Here is a 16,677-nt window from a genome sequence, read left to right on the forward strand (position 1 = left end):
GTACTAGAACTTTATGTGGAGACATACAAGTGGATCAGGTTCGAGTAAATAGTCAAAATGATCTACAGTATATGAATAAGGTTGGGTGCCTTATTTTGGTAACACTATTGGATGTGGCCTACTCTGTAGTTGTTACAAAGAGTTGTAAAGTGCTACAACCGAAGTGATCCTAATTCGTTCATGTTGAGACATGAGGAGTGGGGGCGTCCTATACAAATGAGTTTTGTACAAGATCGGACCATGGAACCAGTCACTTTTACTTTATAATGATGTTACTGTTTAAGATTGACTATTTCAAAGTGATAACCTAGATAACTTGACCTTAATCCTGAGCTAACTAGGAACTCTTGTTTGTTTGGGATTATCCTTTGATCTGCAAACGGTGAGAGTAGACCAATTGTCTCTGTTCAATAAGCTTTCCATTTTGGGGATAAGATCGAATGAATATCTGGGAACATAGGGTGCAAGACGGACTTCACTTCTACCCGATTAGGGTTAGTAGAGAGGTTGTTCCCTTCAAGTGTTAATTCTGGGTCTTGAACAAGAGGCCTCACCCTCTCATTGGCCCAAGAGGGTTTCAATATGTTGATTGGATCGTAAATCAATTGTTCATTAGGGGATTAATGGGACTTAAGAAACAAGAGGTAATTTCGGGGGATAAAACAGAGATTTGATCCAATCGTTATTACGAGCAACCTGTGAAGGGTTAACTTACTAATCATGGTTATATCGAGTGAACATAATATATCTACAGTGAGGGGAGTTCAATTATGGCTTTAGTGGAATCACCCATTAGTTAACGAATGGGGGTTAGATCGGTCTAATGAGTTTAGCTGATTAATCTCGGATTGTTGAAGCCCATGATCTGTAGGTCCATGAGGTCCCCTACTAGCTCGTAAATGGATTAGCTCTAGAGTAGCGTGATAAGTTAATTTGAAATGTTCAAATTAGAATTAAACGAAATTGGAGAAATAATATTTAAATATGATTTAAATATTTGAAGATGGAATTGTGTAAAAAAATTAATTTAATATTTAATATTAAATTAATTAGAATTATTTAAATTGTTTAAATAATTATTTATTAATTTTATCAAAAAAAATTAATTTATGAAATTAATTTTGTAAAATTAATAATATTTTAAATTTTATTAAAAGAATTGATTTATGAAATCAATATTTATCAAAATTGAAAAAGAAAGAAAAATACACAAAATGGAAAACAAGCATTTTCCATTCTCTTCATGAAGCAGCTCACGAACAACACACTCTTCAAGCTTCATTAACTCCAAGCATGAGCTGCATCTCATGCAGCAAATCTCTTTGCATGAGTGTTTGCAATATATTGAAGAGATTGGAGTGTTTTGAAGCAAGGAAACCAATCAAATTTTTTTGAAAAAATCATAAGAGAGGAAGCTGTTATTCTACTGGGTTGCTACTGTGAGATTGTCTCCTATTCCCTTAATTCAGACTTATTTTGAGTCCCACAACTTAATATAGAGTATCAAGAGGACAGTAGGGAAGATCTTGGAGTGGTCTATTACAAGATTTAGAGGAGATTTGTAGCTAGATTCAATCTTAGAGGAAGTTCTTCAAAGGTATGTCATGAAACCCATTTATTTCTGCTGAAACATGTTTTCATTTCTATCAAAATTAATGAATTAGAATGCTTATAGTTCCTGGTCACTTCCGCTGCACGATGGTATAATCCAACAATAATAACCAACATATCATATCTACGAGGTTAATAATCAAACCTTAGCTTTGAATGAGTCTGCTTTCATACTCTACTTATACACACGGTGGATAGTTAACATTTCACATCTAAAACATTTATTAACCTATGTACACATAGTTCTCCTTTTCACGGGCTCAGAAGCTAGGCTAGTTGGCACTCTGACCATCCCATGCAAGGTTCTTCCCACAGGCTCAGGAACTAGACCTCCCAGTTCCCTGACCATCCTGTGAGATTCCGCTCGGGCTCAGGCACTAGGTTTATTGACCCCCTGACCATCCCGATTAGATAATCTCATTCTCGTGCTCATTGCTCATTTGTAACATAAGCCTATACACTTTACTATAAAAGATATGCTTTAAGACTTAAAGGAAAATACCACTCACCTTGGTAAGGTGGGAACCTTTCTCTAGAAGTTCCTTGGTCTTCTTGGGCTCCTCTTTTGAATCCTAAATTCTAGATTCCATTTAAAGCTCAGATTACTCATAGTTCTAAGCCTTATCTCGAGATACGTTCTTCAAGAAACATGTTCTAAAATATCTCAGAAAGCTTACCTTAAAATATTAGCTCGGAACTTCTTGTGATTTGGCCGGAATCTTTAAATTATCAAGACTGGCTTAAGCTGACCCAACAGCTCGACCCTTCTATATTTTCTTCACTCTCCAGCCCGATTCCCTTAGACATTCTTCTCTGGCAGCCCTATCCTGAAAAACTAGTGTCTCTAAGATTTCAGATGGCTTTAGAATCACTCTAAACGCATGAGTAGTCTGGGAGAAATCCTCGTCCCAAATTGATTCTACTTGTAGACTTCACTGTTCGACAACATCTCCTTCTTTTGGAATTTCATGATCAACGCATGGTTATCTCCGAAACTGCTCTTAAACACTCTTCTTATCATAATTTAAGAGGATTTTGAGTAATGTATTGAAGAGATCTCTTGTGGTGGTATGATAACGGGCAGAAATGCACGTTATTACAGCGTAAAGATATAAAACAATGAAGGATTGCGACGGTAAAAATATATAAAATTGCGTCTAAAAGTATTAAGGTTATAACATTGCAATCGCATGCGTCCTCACATTAAAAACAACAAACTTATGTATTTTGTGCAGAAAATGCGTTGACGCAAAGAGGAATTGCGATCCAAGGAAATTAACGTCCAAACGCATCAAGAGATTGCGACCGCAAGTCTATGCGATCATATGCGTTCGCGAAAATATGCTCAAGAAGGTGGCTGCATAGAGCTGGCGCATCAAGGTGAAGGCTTAATAAATCACGATGGGATAGAAAGCTGATGACGGTTGATTTCGAATTAAGTTGACAAGCGGCTAACGACATACTGTAGCAAGTACACTCAACTTTTTGGTGACAATTATTCGGCGCATCAGATAGAGAATTAATGACATCCCATCAGTGCAATCATTCAAGAAAAAAGCTTTTCAACCTGAAGCTCTATAAATACCGAAGGCCACCTTCGTTAAAAGGGTTTTGTTTGGAGTTCGGAGAGTTCGGTTTCGATACTCAAAATTTATAGTTCTTCTTTACCATAGATAGTCGTAGTTCGTAATTTTAGATATTTAGAAGGCGGAGGCGAGTGAAGGGAGAATATGCCGAGAGATCGTCCTGGTAAACTCGGAAGAGTGCCGAGAAGCGTTGAAAACTGAGAGAGGGCCAACTTTTGTGGAAACAATAAAAACTTTCGGGCAGAATAGAGATAACTCAGTGTAAAAGCCTTAGGAAGCAAGATATTGCTACCAGGCTCTCTATCCTTATTTTCTATTGTCATTTTGTATTATGAACTTATTGATAAAATGGAAATTGCATCTTTATATCCGTCCACTCTCTTTACATTACGCACGAGTAGCTAAAATCGTCGAATGGGTTAAGAAACAATTAGCTAGCATAACTTGGGATCTTCACTTTATGCGATCATCTTATATTATGTATGCATCATTCGTCCTTTAGAGATACCCGGAGGGTAGTCTAAGGATATAATCTAGTCTTGGAAAAGTCAGATTAGAATCTAGGCTCGGAAGATTCAGATTAGAAATGCATAACCGAGAGATAAAAGCTTAGGAATAAGTTCTGTTTGCTATTAATGCATCACATGCACTCTAGAGATAGGATATGATTATATGAGGCCACCTTGTACTTGTGTGCTTCATTCATCATCGCATAGGCAAGAAGTAGAGACTTAGGAATAAGCTCTATAGACATCATCGCATACATCGCATGCGTCCTAAAACTAGGAGCTATCGCATTTGCATTGGAAAATGAATTTCTGTCGCATATGTATAGCATGATCGCATAGCTTGAATGCAATCTTAGGAAACGCTAGCTAAAGACCTTCTCAACCCGTTCCTCCGCATACTCATTGTATCTGTCGCATTATTAGCTCTTTTCTTAATTCTGCCGCATAAACTTTATACTTTAAACAACATACAAACTAACACATTGAATTATTTGTTACCGCAAAGTAATTGAAAATTACCATCGCATACTGTTTCCTTAGTTCCTGTGTTCGACCATAGGCTTACCAGGCAACTCAGTAGCATTTATACTTGGATCTTGCTGAGAAAACTTGCATGTACAATGCATATTCCACCATCGCATTCTACACCATTATTTCATCACATTAACAACACGCATCATGGTATTTATAGGCTAAAGAAAATGATCCTTCTCATCTCTTAAGTCTTCCAATGCATGACACCTCCTACTCTTGAAGTGTTTGCACCATGCTTTACCACCATCTACTTCCATGCCATTCACCTACTCTCATGCCACACACCTGCTTGAGTTATCTTCCTCATGCATAAGACTTCCTTTGCGTGAAACTTTATTCGTCCAGCTCTTACTAACCCAAGTTCAACCACCTCTCGATATAGCCATTTGTCCGAGTGAGCTCATCAGCCTCGCATAACGCAAGCCTCAACACCGCTCCATTGTTTAGTCCATCGTTCAACTTTTGCATTTCATCGCTTAGCTCCATTGTCTACTAAACATCTCACCGTCTCTTGTTGTAATCGTTTAGTGCTTGCGTCCATCACATAGCACCAATGCCCCATCATGTAGCTTAATCGTTTAGTAAACATCTTGCTCTCAACGATTTCGCACATAGCCTATAGCATAGCTGTTGCACCTATCGTGTAGTCCATCACTTAACGCTCGCGCATCGTCTAGCGTCTACGCTCAACGCTTAATGCTATCGTTTAGTGCTATCATATAGCGCTATCGTTTAGCTTTTACGCTTATCGTCTAGCATCTACACTGATCGTATAGTGCTTAACGCCTATCGTATAACCCGATCGTGTAGCGCATCTCTTCACATTGCTTAATGCCGTGTGTAGTTACGCGATTGCCTAGTGCATCTCTCAGCGCCGCCCCAAAATTATACGATCGTCTTTGTAGTGCCTTGCACTCAAGATTCTCTTGCTCTCTCCACTTTCGCTCACACCATCTCAACGCATGAGCAACTTAGGCAATGCCTCTAGCCAATACCTAGGCCAATCATGCATCTAGCCTCACAAGCGTATGGCTGCCTTTGACTTAAACTCTTTTCAGCCTCATCTTTTGCATCAAGGTTTCCTAACACCCAAGCATGGCTTCTTTTGACTTTATACTTAGCCAAATTTCACTAATTAAGGCTTATCTCAAGGCTACTCAAAGAGAATCTATTTAACATTTAGAATTTCCTTCTCTTTGACATAGGATTTAACTTACACTTAGTTAATCCCCTCAACTGATTAAGTAGGGAAATTGAAAATTCGGGTTTCACAATCTTAACTAAACAACAAGGTTTAATTTGACAAAAAATAAATGGACCTGGCTCGACCAGGTCTCAACCTCAACTAAACAGCAAGGTTTAATTTGACAAAAAATAAACATACCTAGCTTGATTAGGCTTCAACCATAGCTAATTAGCAAGTCGATTCGATTTAACCAATAGTAGAATAAACAGACCTCACTCGACCAGTCTTCGACCCCAGCTAAATAGCAAGCTGGTTCAATTTAACCAATATTAAAGAAAATAGACATGGCCTAACAAGGCTTTAACCTCAACTGAAAAGCAAGGTTTAATTTGACAAAAAATAAAATAAATGAACCTGAATCGCCCAGGCTTCAACCTCAGCTAATTAACAAGTCGATTCGATTTAACCAAAAACAAATGGACCTAACTTCGTCAGGCTTTGACCTCAACTGAAAAGCAAGGTTCGATTTAACAAAAAGAAAAAAAGATCTAACTTCGTTAGGCTTCGACCTCAACTGAAAAAACAAGGTTCAATTTAACCAAAAACATAGACAAACGAATCCGACCTTGTCGGGCTTCGACCTCAAAAAACAAGGTTCGATTTATTAAAAGCTTAAGTCATTGAAAACACACTAGATCAATGCCATTTTTTTTTTAGTGAACTTTGAAAACTCTCGCTTATGGTAATTGTCTATATGCATGAAATAAGAAAACTAAATCACTCATAAAAAGTACTCAAGGTTGAGCAAAAGTTCAAGTTTAAGTTAAAACATTTATGCAAGTGCAAGCTTTGCAAGGTCCTATTGATGTGATGAATTTACGCTTAGGTAAATTATACATGTGAGTTAGACGAATGCAATTGCCCTAATGTTACATATGAAACATGATAGGAAGAGGCTTTCTTATGTAAACACATGCCTAATTAGACCTAAGAACGGATTATGCAAATAACAATGTATGATAACACATGTCTTGGTTATTTTTCTTTTAGCCAACAAAGTCAGCATTTGACATGCGATGCAATGATGTACATATATGAGTCTTCTAGATACAACATAATCAAATCGAGACATTTTATTGACATGTTCAATTGACTTAAGTGATTATGCGCTAGTAATGCATGGAAACATATGCTCTGATTCTTTTAGGTTGGCCAATGATTTTAACTTTTGAGACGTGATGTAATAATGTATATTTATAAATCTCATGGATGCAACAAGAATAAACTTCTTAACTAGCATGCTCAATTGAATTTAAGGAGTAATAATGCTACTGATGCATAAAAACAAGTGATCAATGATTTCGACACTTGATACATGATGCAAGAACGCATAAAGATGCAACATGTATGCATGACATGCATGGAACCTTTGCACCAATTAATGAAGTTATGAAAATGAACTTTTAGAAATACTGATGCAATCAATGGCGTATGATCTAATGTAATTCATCAATTGTGAAATCATTTCATTTTTTTATTTAATGCATTTATCTATTTTTTAAGTGATCACTTTTGTCTGTTCTTAAATCGTTCTCATTAGCAAATATTTAACATAGAGTTGAACAAGCAAAGTAATGTCGTTATTGGAGAAAACGTCTATTTTTCTTATCTTTCTTATCTTCTTTTTTTCTCTTTTTTTTTTCTTTTTTTTTTCCATATAATTTTTTTTTTATTTTTTACTTGGAAAGGAACACATGAATCATGAACACTCAACCATATTGGGTATGGAAGGCTTTTTGAAAGTATCTCATGTGCCAGTTTTAAAGAACTACCAAAGGTAATTTGTAGTATTGAATCTTATTTGATTAAACTGCTTCATAACATTAACCATGTAATGAATTAGAAGACTGAGTAAGAAAATGGATTTGGCTAAGAATCAAGTGTTGGATAAGCCAATAAAGGTATAACGAAAACTCTCTTTCCAAAAAGAAAAGGAAGATGAATGTCTAGATAGAAAATCTCTTGAACAATTAGAGATTGATTGTAATTTTTGACTTTTAAATAAGATATCAACATATAATGAATAAATAGATGAATGAAAACGATCTATTTTCTTTGAACAAAAATTATGAGAAGTAGAAGTAGCTCTTAAAAATTCATCTCATACATCTCATCCTTTCTTTGAGTCTGCTCAAGGTCTTTGATGAAATAACCTCTTACAAACTTTATTTCCTCAATACATTATTCAATGCAAATGTGGCTTGACTTTTCCTTGAATGTGAGAAAGATTCCTTGTTAGAGAAATGTAGTCCTCTCAACTATAACTTAGTCTTCATACTTTTGTTTAGCAGTGAACGTCTGGCCCCAATTTAGCGACAATAGCTTGCTAGTAAAACAATGAAAGTTTTGCCCTAGTAAAGCAGTGAAGGTTTTACCCCAATGTAACAGTGAAAGCTTTGATGGCTTTGCCTTAGTTTGATGATGATGACTTGGCTAGCTCCAGCTTAATGATTTGCAATGAAGACTTTGAAGAGAAACTTTTCCCATACATCGACTGTCCCAATCTTGCAATTGAGGACTTCGTGATCTTCTCATACTTTATTATTATTTTATTTTCCTTTTTTTTATTCTTTGTTTTGCCCTTTTTTTTTTTTTTTTTTTTTTACTTTATGGTCAATATACTTTGATATGATTTAGCAAGATGGCACAGGAAGATGTTGATCTCATACAATTTATTTTTTCGTGTCACTTCTTTGTTGATGCTCCTTGGTGTCATGTAGAGATTGTTCTTTAAGTAAAACTCTTTGAATAAAATTGAGACTTTAAGACTCCTTCTCAAATCACTAACTCCATAGTTCTCAAAACTCTTATCTTCAGTCTTGGAATCACTTCCAATTTAAGGAAAGAGAGAAAGACAAGGATAGAAATGAAGAAAATAATTTAGAATGAATTAAACGAAGTCAAAGATGAACAAATGTGAAAGATTATATGTCTTAGTTATGAAGCAGTACATCTTAAGAGTCAAATGCTATTACATTACCCTTGAAGCCCTCTTGGTTTGGGTGGATAATTTTAAAATTTGGCATACAACTTATTGTGATAGACTAGCAAAAAGTTTCAATGGAGATTTACCACACAACTGCATGTGTTATGGGTTATAGACTTTATAGAGGGTCGATAAAAATAACGGTTTATCATAACTTCAAATTTAGTCATTGGTTAGGCATAAGGTTTTATAATGAGTAATTTAGATTTTCGTTTTAAGGGAGCGTTTTCCCCAATGTAATAATTAAAACCTTGTTTGGTGGTATGGTAATATAAGGCTCAACACATGAGAATTAGGAAAGGTAAGATAAAATTGTCTTTAACTTGAAATTTGGCTCAACAATGAAAAAATATTTCAAAAGAGGGATAAAATGGTTGAAACTTGAATGTTTTCCTTCATTCTCAACAAGAGTAGTGAAAACATCTTTTCTTTTTCTTTCTTTTTTCTCTTTTTTTTTTTTTTTTACACATTTTCTCCAAATGACAACAGACCATGACCACTCAAAATTCTTACTAAGGTTTAAGCTAATGAGAATGATTAGAATAAATTCAAAAGTTTCACTTTAAAAAATATTTGAAATACGAAAGAAGTATTTTCATTTTACTTCCAAAGAAAAAACCTTTTTAAAGAAATCATTTTTTTTAAAGCAAGTATCATGACATGAGTGACGCTTGAGTGCAAGTGCAAAATAAAACCTATTGACCTTTTTTAGAAAAAGAAAATGACTTATCTTCACATATTCACATTCTTTCAAGTATTTAGCTAAGTCATGGTTTGATGTTACTTATTATTTACTCAAGTCAAAGAAATCAACTTTATTAATAACAAAAAAAAAAAAAAAAAAAAAAAGGAACAAGAGATCAACGTGGCTTGTTCCATCTCATTATCTCTAAATTTTGAATTCTTAAGTATTGAGGACAAGAAAAGAGCTATCCACGTTAGCAACACAGATGGCACAACTAGTCTACCTGGAAGGACAATCAACAAGTGATGTGGCCTTATCCCAGCCAATCGATTCTGTTGAGGATCACCTATTATAGAGTGACACATGTATACTGCTATTATTTTATTCACTTACTATTTTTGCCCTTTGATTCTAGGGTTTGTATATTAAAAACGCTCGCAGCCTTATTTGGTCTGAATCTGTGAAATAATCAATATTGGAAGATAGCCGTTTGAGTAGTCCTATCAGCCTCCTCTGTATCTTACCCTTTCTGTGCTTCTTTCTTCTTTTTACGTTTTTCTAAACCTTATCTTTAAGATTTGCTCTTGTTGACTAATCTTTTCTAGCTCCACACTTTAAATCTTTGTGATCTTCTCCTGAATCTGATTAATGATACGTCAATTCCTTTTTGTTATACTTTCCCAGGATTTCGTCTTTTATCTTATAAAAATAGTGAACATGTGGTTGTTGAGCTATTTTCTTTAAAAGGAAAAGACAAGGAAAATGTGCATGTTCTTTTTAAAAATGAAAATGGAAACATGTTAATGATGTGATGATGAATGCAATAATCCTGAATTTTTCTAATGCATGTATGGTGGTATAATTGATATTTTTTTAATGCAAAATGAGATGATGTTATATACAAGAAATTAACTTTCTCAATTTTTTTTCAATCAATGGTGGATCATGCATGTCGATGTAATGTCCGACCTTAAATGTAACATGAGTGAGACTTTTTTATACAAGAGTTAGAATTCATTTATAGTCACATATGAAACGAACATAGATACAAATGCATGACCCTTTTATTTTAGATATGATCTCCTTAAGCCTCTCACAAATGCATGACCCTTGTGTCTACATGAACGATATTAACAACATCTTATCCTAAAATATCAAAGATGCTCAAAGACGTTTTGAGTGATTTGGTGACTTTTATAAATGTCAAAACTAATTTGAGGATAAATCCTAATTTTAGAAAAACCAATGGTTTCAAATTAGTTCAATGTTATATAATAACAAATAAATTAACTTGAATGAGGATCTCACACATGCACAATGTTCCCTCCAAAACACTATAATACCCCTAAAGATGTTATGTGTATCTTGATATAAGTGAGAAACTCGATATCAAATTTAGAAAAATGCAACCACAACGATTTTTTTTTTTTTTTTTTTTTTTTTACAATATTGAAAATCATTCTTTCCTAAAGACTCTCCTCTTGAGGAGAAAAAAAGTCCAAATTCAAAACTCTTTATGAAAAACAAATTTTTAATTTTTCTTTTTTGGCATTTTTAGATTTTTTTTTTCTTTTTAAGAGAATTTTTACAAGACTCTTCTTTTTTTAAAAAAAAAAAAAAAAAAAACTCTTTTTGTTTGTTTTGCCTTTTCTTTTGAACTTCTTTTTCTAAATATCTTCCAAATTTAAAAGCCTTTTGTGACTTGTTTTTTTATTTTTAAAATATTTTTTAGAAGTTTTTTTAAAAGACCATACAAAATCCTTTTTAGAACGAAATTTTCACGATTTTTTTTTGTTTTTATTCTTTTTCTGTGGAAAAAAAAAGAAAACTCATTTTTCTTTCTTTTGCTTTTTTTAACCATAGAAAAATCTTCTTTTTCTAAAGACTTCCATCTTGAGAAAAAAAAATCGATTTTTAAAACTTGATAAGAAATATTTTTCTTAAAATTTTTTATTTTTTGAGACTATTTTTTTTAAAGACATCTTTTCATGACCTTTTTCTTTAAAAGAAAAACGGTTCTTTTTGTTTTTGTTTTTATTCGTTCTTGTTTGTTCTTTTTTCTTTTATTTGATCATAGAAAAGATTCTCTTTCAAGAAAAAATAATCAACTTAGAATCATTTAAAGAACTTTTTAAAGAAAATTTTTGGATTTTCTTTAAGACTCTTTTTTTTTTTTTTTTTTTTTAAAAAAAAGAAAATATCTTTTTTAGGTAAAGAAGTATATATATATTTTACCATAGAAAATTTTCATTTTCTAAAGATCCTCCTAACAAAAAATCTAATTAAGACCTCCTATGATTTTTTTTTTCTATTTTTTCCAAAAATATTTTAAAAAAATCATTCTTTTCTATAGACTTTATTTTTGAAAAAAGGAAAGACTTTTTATGTGAAAACTTGCTTATGCTTTTTTTTGCTTTTGTTTGTATAAAACATTTTTTTTAGAAAAAATATATATTTTTTAAAAGCCATTGAATTTTCTTTTTCAAAAAAAAAAAAAAAAATCCAAATTCAAAATCCTTGTGAAAACTTTTTTTTTTAAAAAAAGAATTTTATAAGACCTTTTTTGAGGAAAAACTCTTTCAATCCTTTTTGTTTTTGTTTTGTTTTATTTTTTAAAAAACTATTGAAAACTCTTCTTTTTATATGAGAACAATTTTTTTTATATTTTTAATTTTATTGACTTTTAAAGGATTTTTTCCCGAAGATACCTCATTTTTTAGAGAAAAACTTTTAAACTATAGAAAATTATTTTCCTAGAGGCTCCCATCATGAAAAAAAATCTAATTTTAAAACTATGGTTTTTTTTACTTTCTCCGAAAAAACCTCATTCTTGTTTCTTAAAAAAGAAACTTCTTTTTCCTTTTGAAAACCATGAAAGTCTTTTAATTTTCTAAAGACGTAAAGAAAAACCAATTTTAAAACTTTTTATGAAAATTTCCAAATTTTTCATTTTTATTTTTTAATTATATTTTTAGAAAGACAATTGAAAAATATCTTTTCCTAAAAGACTTTGAAGAAATAAATCCAATTAATAACCTCCTAAATTTTGCTATTTTTTAAAGACTTTCTTAATGACTTCTATCTTCTTTAATTATCGGTACGAACAAACCTACATTTTCTAAAATGCAACTTTGATAAGCGTTAGTTTGCTTCAAAATACATGACAATGTAAGTTTAAGTTCTAACATTCCAGCGAAAAACGTTCCGTAAGCCTTACAACTGTTTTCACAGCATAGTTGACATGGATGGAGATTTTGAACTAGGTTCCACGTAGGTCATATTATCTAATCCTAATGGTATAACCCAGGTAGGAGACTCGTGAATGTGCCTATGAGAAAACAATAAATAAACTATCACAAAATTATTTACAATTAAAGAAAATAGAAACAGTTAAATGAAAAACAAAATAGACTAAAAAAAATGCATGAATAACATAAATAAAACATAACATTACAAGAATTTTGGGCTTTAATGTCAGTTGAAAAAAGTGAAATTAGATGTATAATGTTGGTTTTAAACAAAAAAAAAAAAAAGAAAAAGGATCTTTGATGTCGGTTTTAAACCGACATTAAAGGTCTAATTTATTTTTTTTTCTTACTTTATTAAAAAATCCCTTTCATTTTTCAACTCCTGCGTCTATCTCTCCTAACCAAACCCTTTCATTTCTCTCTTACCCAAACCCTATCTCTACTTGGCCGTGCGAATCAGGGTGTCTGTCGTTCGTCTGTGGTTGTCCGTCGTTCGTCCGTTAGTCTCCATCACGTTTGGGTCTCTCCTGGTCGTGGGTCTCTCTATGGTGGAGCTTGGTTCTCGCACATCCCAAATGCGAACGGTGCAATCGCCAGAGGTGGAAGCAAAGGCAACGTCGTGACGAGGGTTCCAGACGGAGGAATAGACGTAATAGGCATGCTCTTTAAATGTTCTGACACTGGTGGGGTGGTTTAGGGCCCAGAGCTTGGTGGTATCGTCCCAGGAGGAAGTAAAAAATAAGTTGAATGAACGGGGTTGTAGTCAGTAAAGTGAACCTCGCGAATATGTTCGTGGAAGGAACAAATGGGATTAGATGTGGGGGGAAGAGCGAGGTTGTAAAGCTTGACAGAGCCATCGGCGATGGCGGCAACGAGAAGGGAGTCGTGAGATTCGGACCAAGAGACGTCATAGACTCCATCAGCAGTGTCGAAGGAAATGTGCTCGGATATGAGACCGGCGGGATTGAGATCGAGGACATGAAGGCGACCATTGCCAAGGATTCCGAAATTTTGCATGGTGGCAACAACGATGCGGGATTCGTAGAAGGGGCTAAACTTGATGGAGTAGCCATTGAAGGGAGCCTTAAAGACGGGCATGATTGAGGAGTGAGGAGCACCTCTCTGTCTCTCTCTCTTTGAAGTCTGATCTCACCTCTCGGTTAGTTCGAAGCTACGCATCTCTTTTTTAATCCCTTTATCCAACTACAAATTGCCCATTCTGTGATCAAGTCAATGTCGTGGTTCTTCTTTTCAGTAACATGGTGAGTTTGTTTGTAGCTTGTTTCTGGTTTGATTTTTTTGCTCAATCTCTTGGCTTTAAACATGGGGTTATTTCAATATTATGGCTCCAGAACTCTTTAAATTAAATTTTTAACTTTAGAAAAGAGAATCTTTTACTACTGTGTAATGCTAGTAAATGAGTTGATGTATGGTTGTGGTGGTGGTAATTAATAAAGAGCCCTATGTGAATTGTGAAATGCATTATATTCCTCAGCTTTTAGATTTTGGTGAGATATTTTTTTTTAATTATGATTATTATTAGGTTAAGTAAAATATATAGAAAGCATATGTGGATCAAAATAATGAAAGCAAAGAAGAAAATTGAATTGTTTATGGCATGCATAATAGTTTGGTAATGTTAGTGCATTTACTGTTATAATTTGTTGTTTGTTTTTAATTTCTTTTTATACATACTCTCAAAATTGTACACAAATTCAATTCATTTTCCAAATTAATCAAAAAAGTTATGGTAATTCCCTTTGTCTTTGTCAATGGCTAATGTTCCTCCTCCTTCCTTTTGTACATTTCATTGATTTATGAATCTATGAATTGTTGTGATTCTATTTTTTTTTAAGAAACAAAAACAAAAACAAGAATGATAGCATATGATTTTGCCATCTCATATATCTTTCTCTACTCTCCGTTTTTTCCCTTTTGTGTACTTTGGAGGATGGATGCTCGCGATTTTTAGTGGAGGGTTGAATTGAAGGATGGGATAGGAGGTTGTTTTTATAGGAGGGATTTTGATTGCTTGAATTGAAGTATCAGCTGTCAAAGTATTAGTTTGTTATCCGATCTGGTTCTGATACTGAGGTTTTCTGGAATGATGCTAGACATTTGAAGTCTGAGCCTGTTTACAAGCATCAAGTGAGTATCCTTTAGCCTGTCTTGAATATTGGACTTGTTTTTATATCTAAAGTTGCTACTCTCTCCTGTTTACAATCATCAAGTGAGTATCCTTATGCACATTCCCAATAAACACGGTTAGTTGAATATGAATTCTAATAACATTTTCACTTTCAATCCTTTGTCTTAAATCTTTTTTTTGTGTGTGTGTATTTTTTAGGTGTTTGGAACCGCTCGGAAGGTGTTTGTGTCTTAAACATTTTCACATTCCCAATCATTTTCACTTTTGGAGGCCTACTAGTGTCTTTGCTCTTCAAGTGAGGCCCTAAACGCTTCTGTTGTTCCTCCGGTTCAAGCATTTTGTTTCCAGAGAAGATTAATACTGTTAAAACTAAGAGAAAAATACATGGTAAGTTGACGATCTTGAACTTTTATCTCAGTTAATTAGCTGTATTGAGTAGGATTGATATAAGAAATCAGATGATCACGTGCAAATGGTATATGCTTAATTGTTATCATGTTAAGCTGAACTTTCCAAATCAATAATGGTAAATGGTTAATCCCTTGCAACTAATGAGAATTAGTATCGGAGTCATTGATCAATATGGGGACATTGATCTGAAATATTTTTGGGGCTTCAAAATCTGACAGCCTTGTATTCGTTTCTGAAATTAGTGATTTAAGTTGTTCGAACAATGTAATGTAATAGTTTTCTTCATTTAATATTCATTTTGGCATAGAAAGTGTTTTAGTACATCATCTGAGTTTAAGTTTATCTGGCTGTGAACAAGTTGTGGAACTTGGAAACGACATGTTTGGATCAGATGATGTGGATATGGAGAAAGAGACAATGGCAATACCAAAGAAACAAAACTATGTTTCTCAATCTGTAGTTGCTCTACGCTGTCGAGTTATGCCTCCTCCTTGCATGAAGAACCCGTACTTGAAAGATGCTTCAGATGTAGGCGTAGACCCATTTAGTAATCAAAGAACAAAATGTGCAGGTACAATTGACTTAGTTCTTAATGACATCAAAAGTAATAAAACATTTTTTTGAAATCGTTTCTTCTCTGTTTTATCCATTATTATATTTTCCTTTAATATCGTTTCTTGTAAGTTTGAGCATTAGATTCTTTTTATTATATCAATGAAAGGTCTTGTTTCCTTTAAAAAAAAATATTTTTTTGAAATCGTCTTTTGCAGTATGATAGATTTTTCTGGAAAATGAATTAGTTTTGTGTTTTTCAATTTTATGTAGGTTTTTTTCCTGCACCGACCACTTCGAAGACTTCCATCCCGAAGAGAAGGCCCAGAAGTTATCCTTCTTCAACTGATGGATGTTCAGCATTTTCTTTGGCACTCTCTTTGCCACCACCACTCTTGTTTACATACAAGAGAATGTAGGATGGAGCTTGGGATATGGCATTCCCACTGTAGGTCTTGCAATAGCCATTCTCATATTTGCTGCAGGCACACCCTTTTACAGGCACAAGCTCTCCACTGGAAGCCCTTTCATCAGGATGGCTTAAGGTCATTGTAGCTACTGCTTGGAATTGGAGGCAACCCTTTCCTTATGACCCTCGGCAACTCCATGAGCTTCAGCTTGAGGAGTACACTAAGCAAGGAACTTTCAGGATTGATTCCACTCCTTCCTAGTCATTCGTTGCAATTTCAAAACTTAATCAAGGTACTGATTACTAATGTCGTATTTTGTTTTCTCTTCATTTCTACTGACTATGCCTTTTGGCCTGGACTCATCCTCTAGTGAACCTTATGGTGGAATCTGGTCATTATATACTTACCCATGTTTGCATTTTTTCCCACTAATTTTACTTTCCACTAAAAATGTAAAAAGTTGTCATTGTCAAAAGGTCAAAACTTATGCCAACTAAAGTAAAAATGTATAAAGTTGCATCCTTACCTTCCAAAAGACAAAAGAAAGCTACATTTATTTTTTCCCTTTAGAAGTAACACTCGTCTATGACTCATGGGTACTATTTATTTCTCTTTGGACCATATTGGATTAGAATGTAACACCCGTTTATGACTCATGGGTACTATTTATTTGTAGTTTAGATTTGATTCAAGATGCTCGAGTTTGTAGGTCGTACTATGGTAGTTTGTGGGTTATTCATGCACTATGGT

General features: G+C 33.8%; 1 pseudogene; it reads right to left on the reverse strand.

The window, feature by feature from the left end:
- Nucleotides 1-12,844: 12,844 nt before the first annotated feature.
- Nucleotides 12,845-13,503, reverse strand: LOC120090729 (peroxisomal targeting signal type 2 receptor pseudogene; annotated as a pseudogene).
- Between the last annotated feature and the right edge of the window lie 3,174 nt (nucleotides 13,504-16,677).

Source organism: Benincasa hispida, chromosome 11, assembly GCF_027475165.1.
Source record: "Benincasa hispida cultivar pf3 chromosome 11, pf3_genome.v1.1, whole genome shotgun sequence".
Classification (NCBI taxonomy): Eukaryota; Viridiplantae; Streptophyta; class Magnoliopsida; order Cucurbitales; family Cucurbitaceae; genus Benincasa; species Benincasa hispida.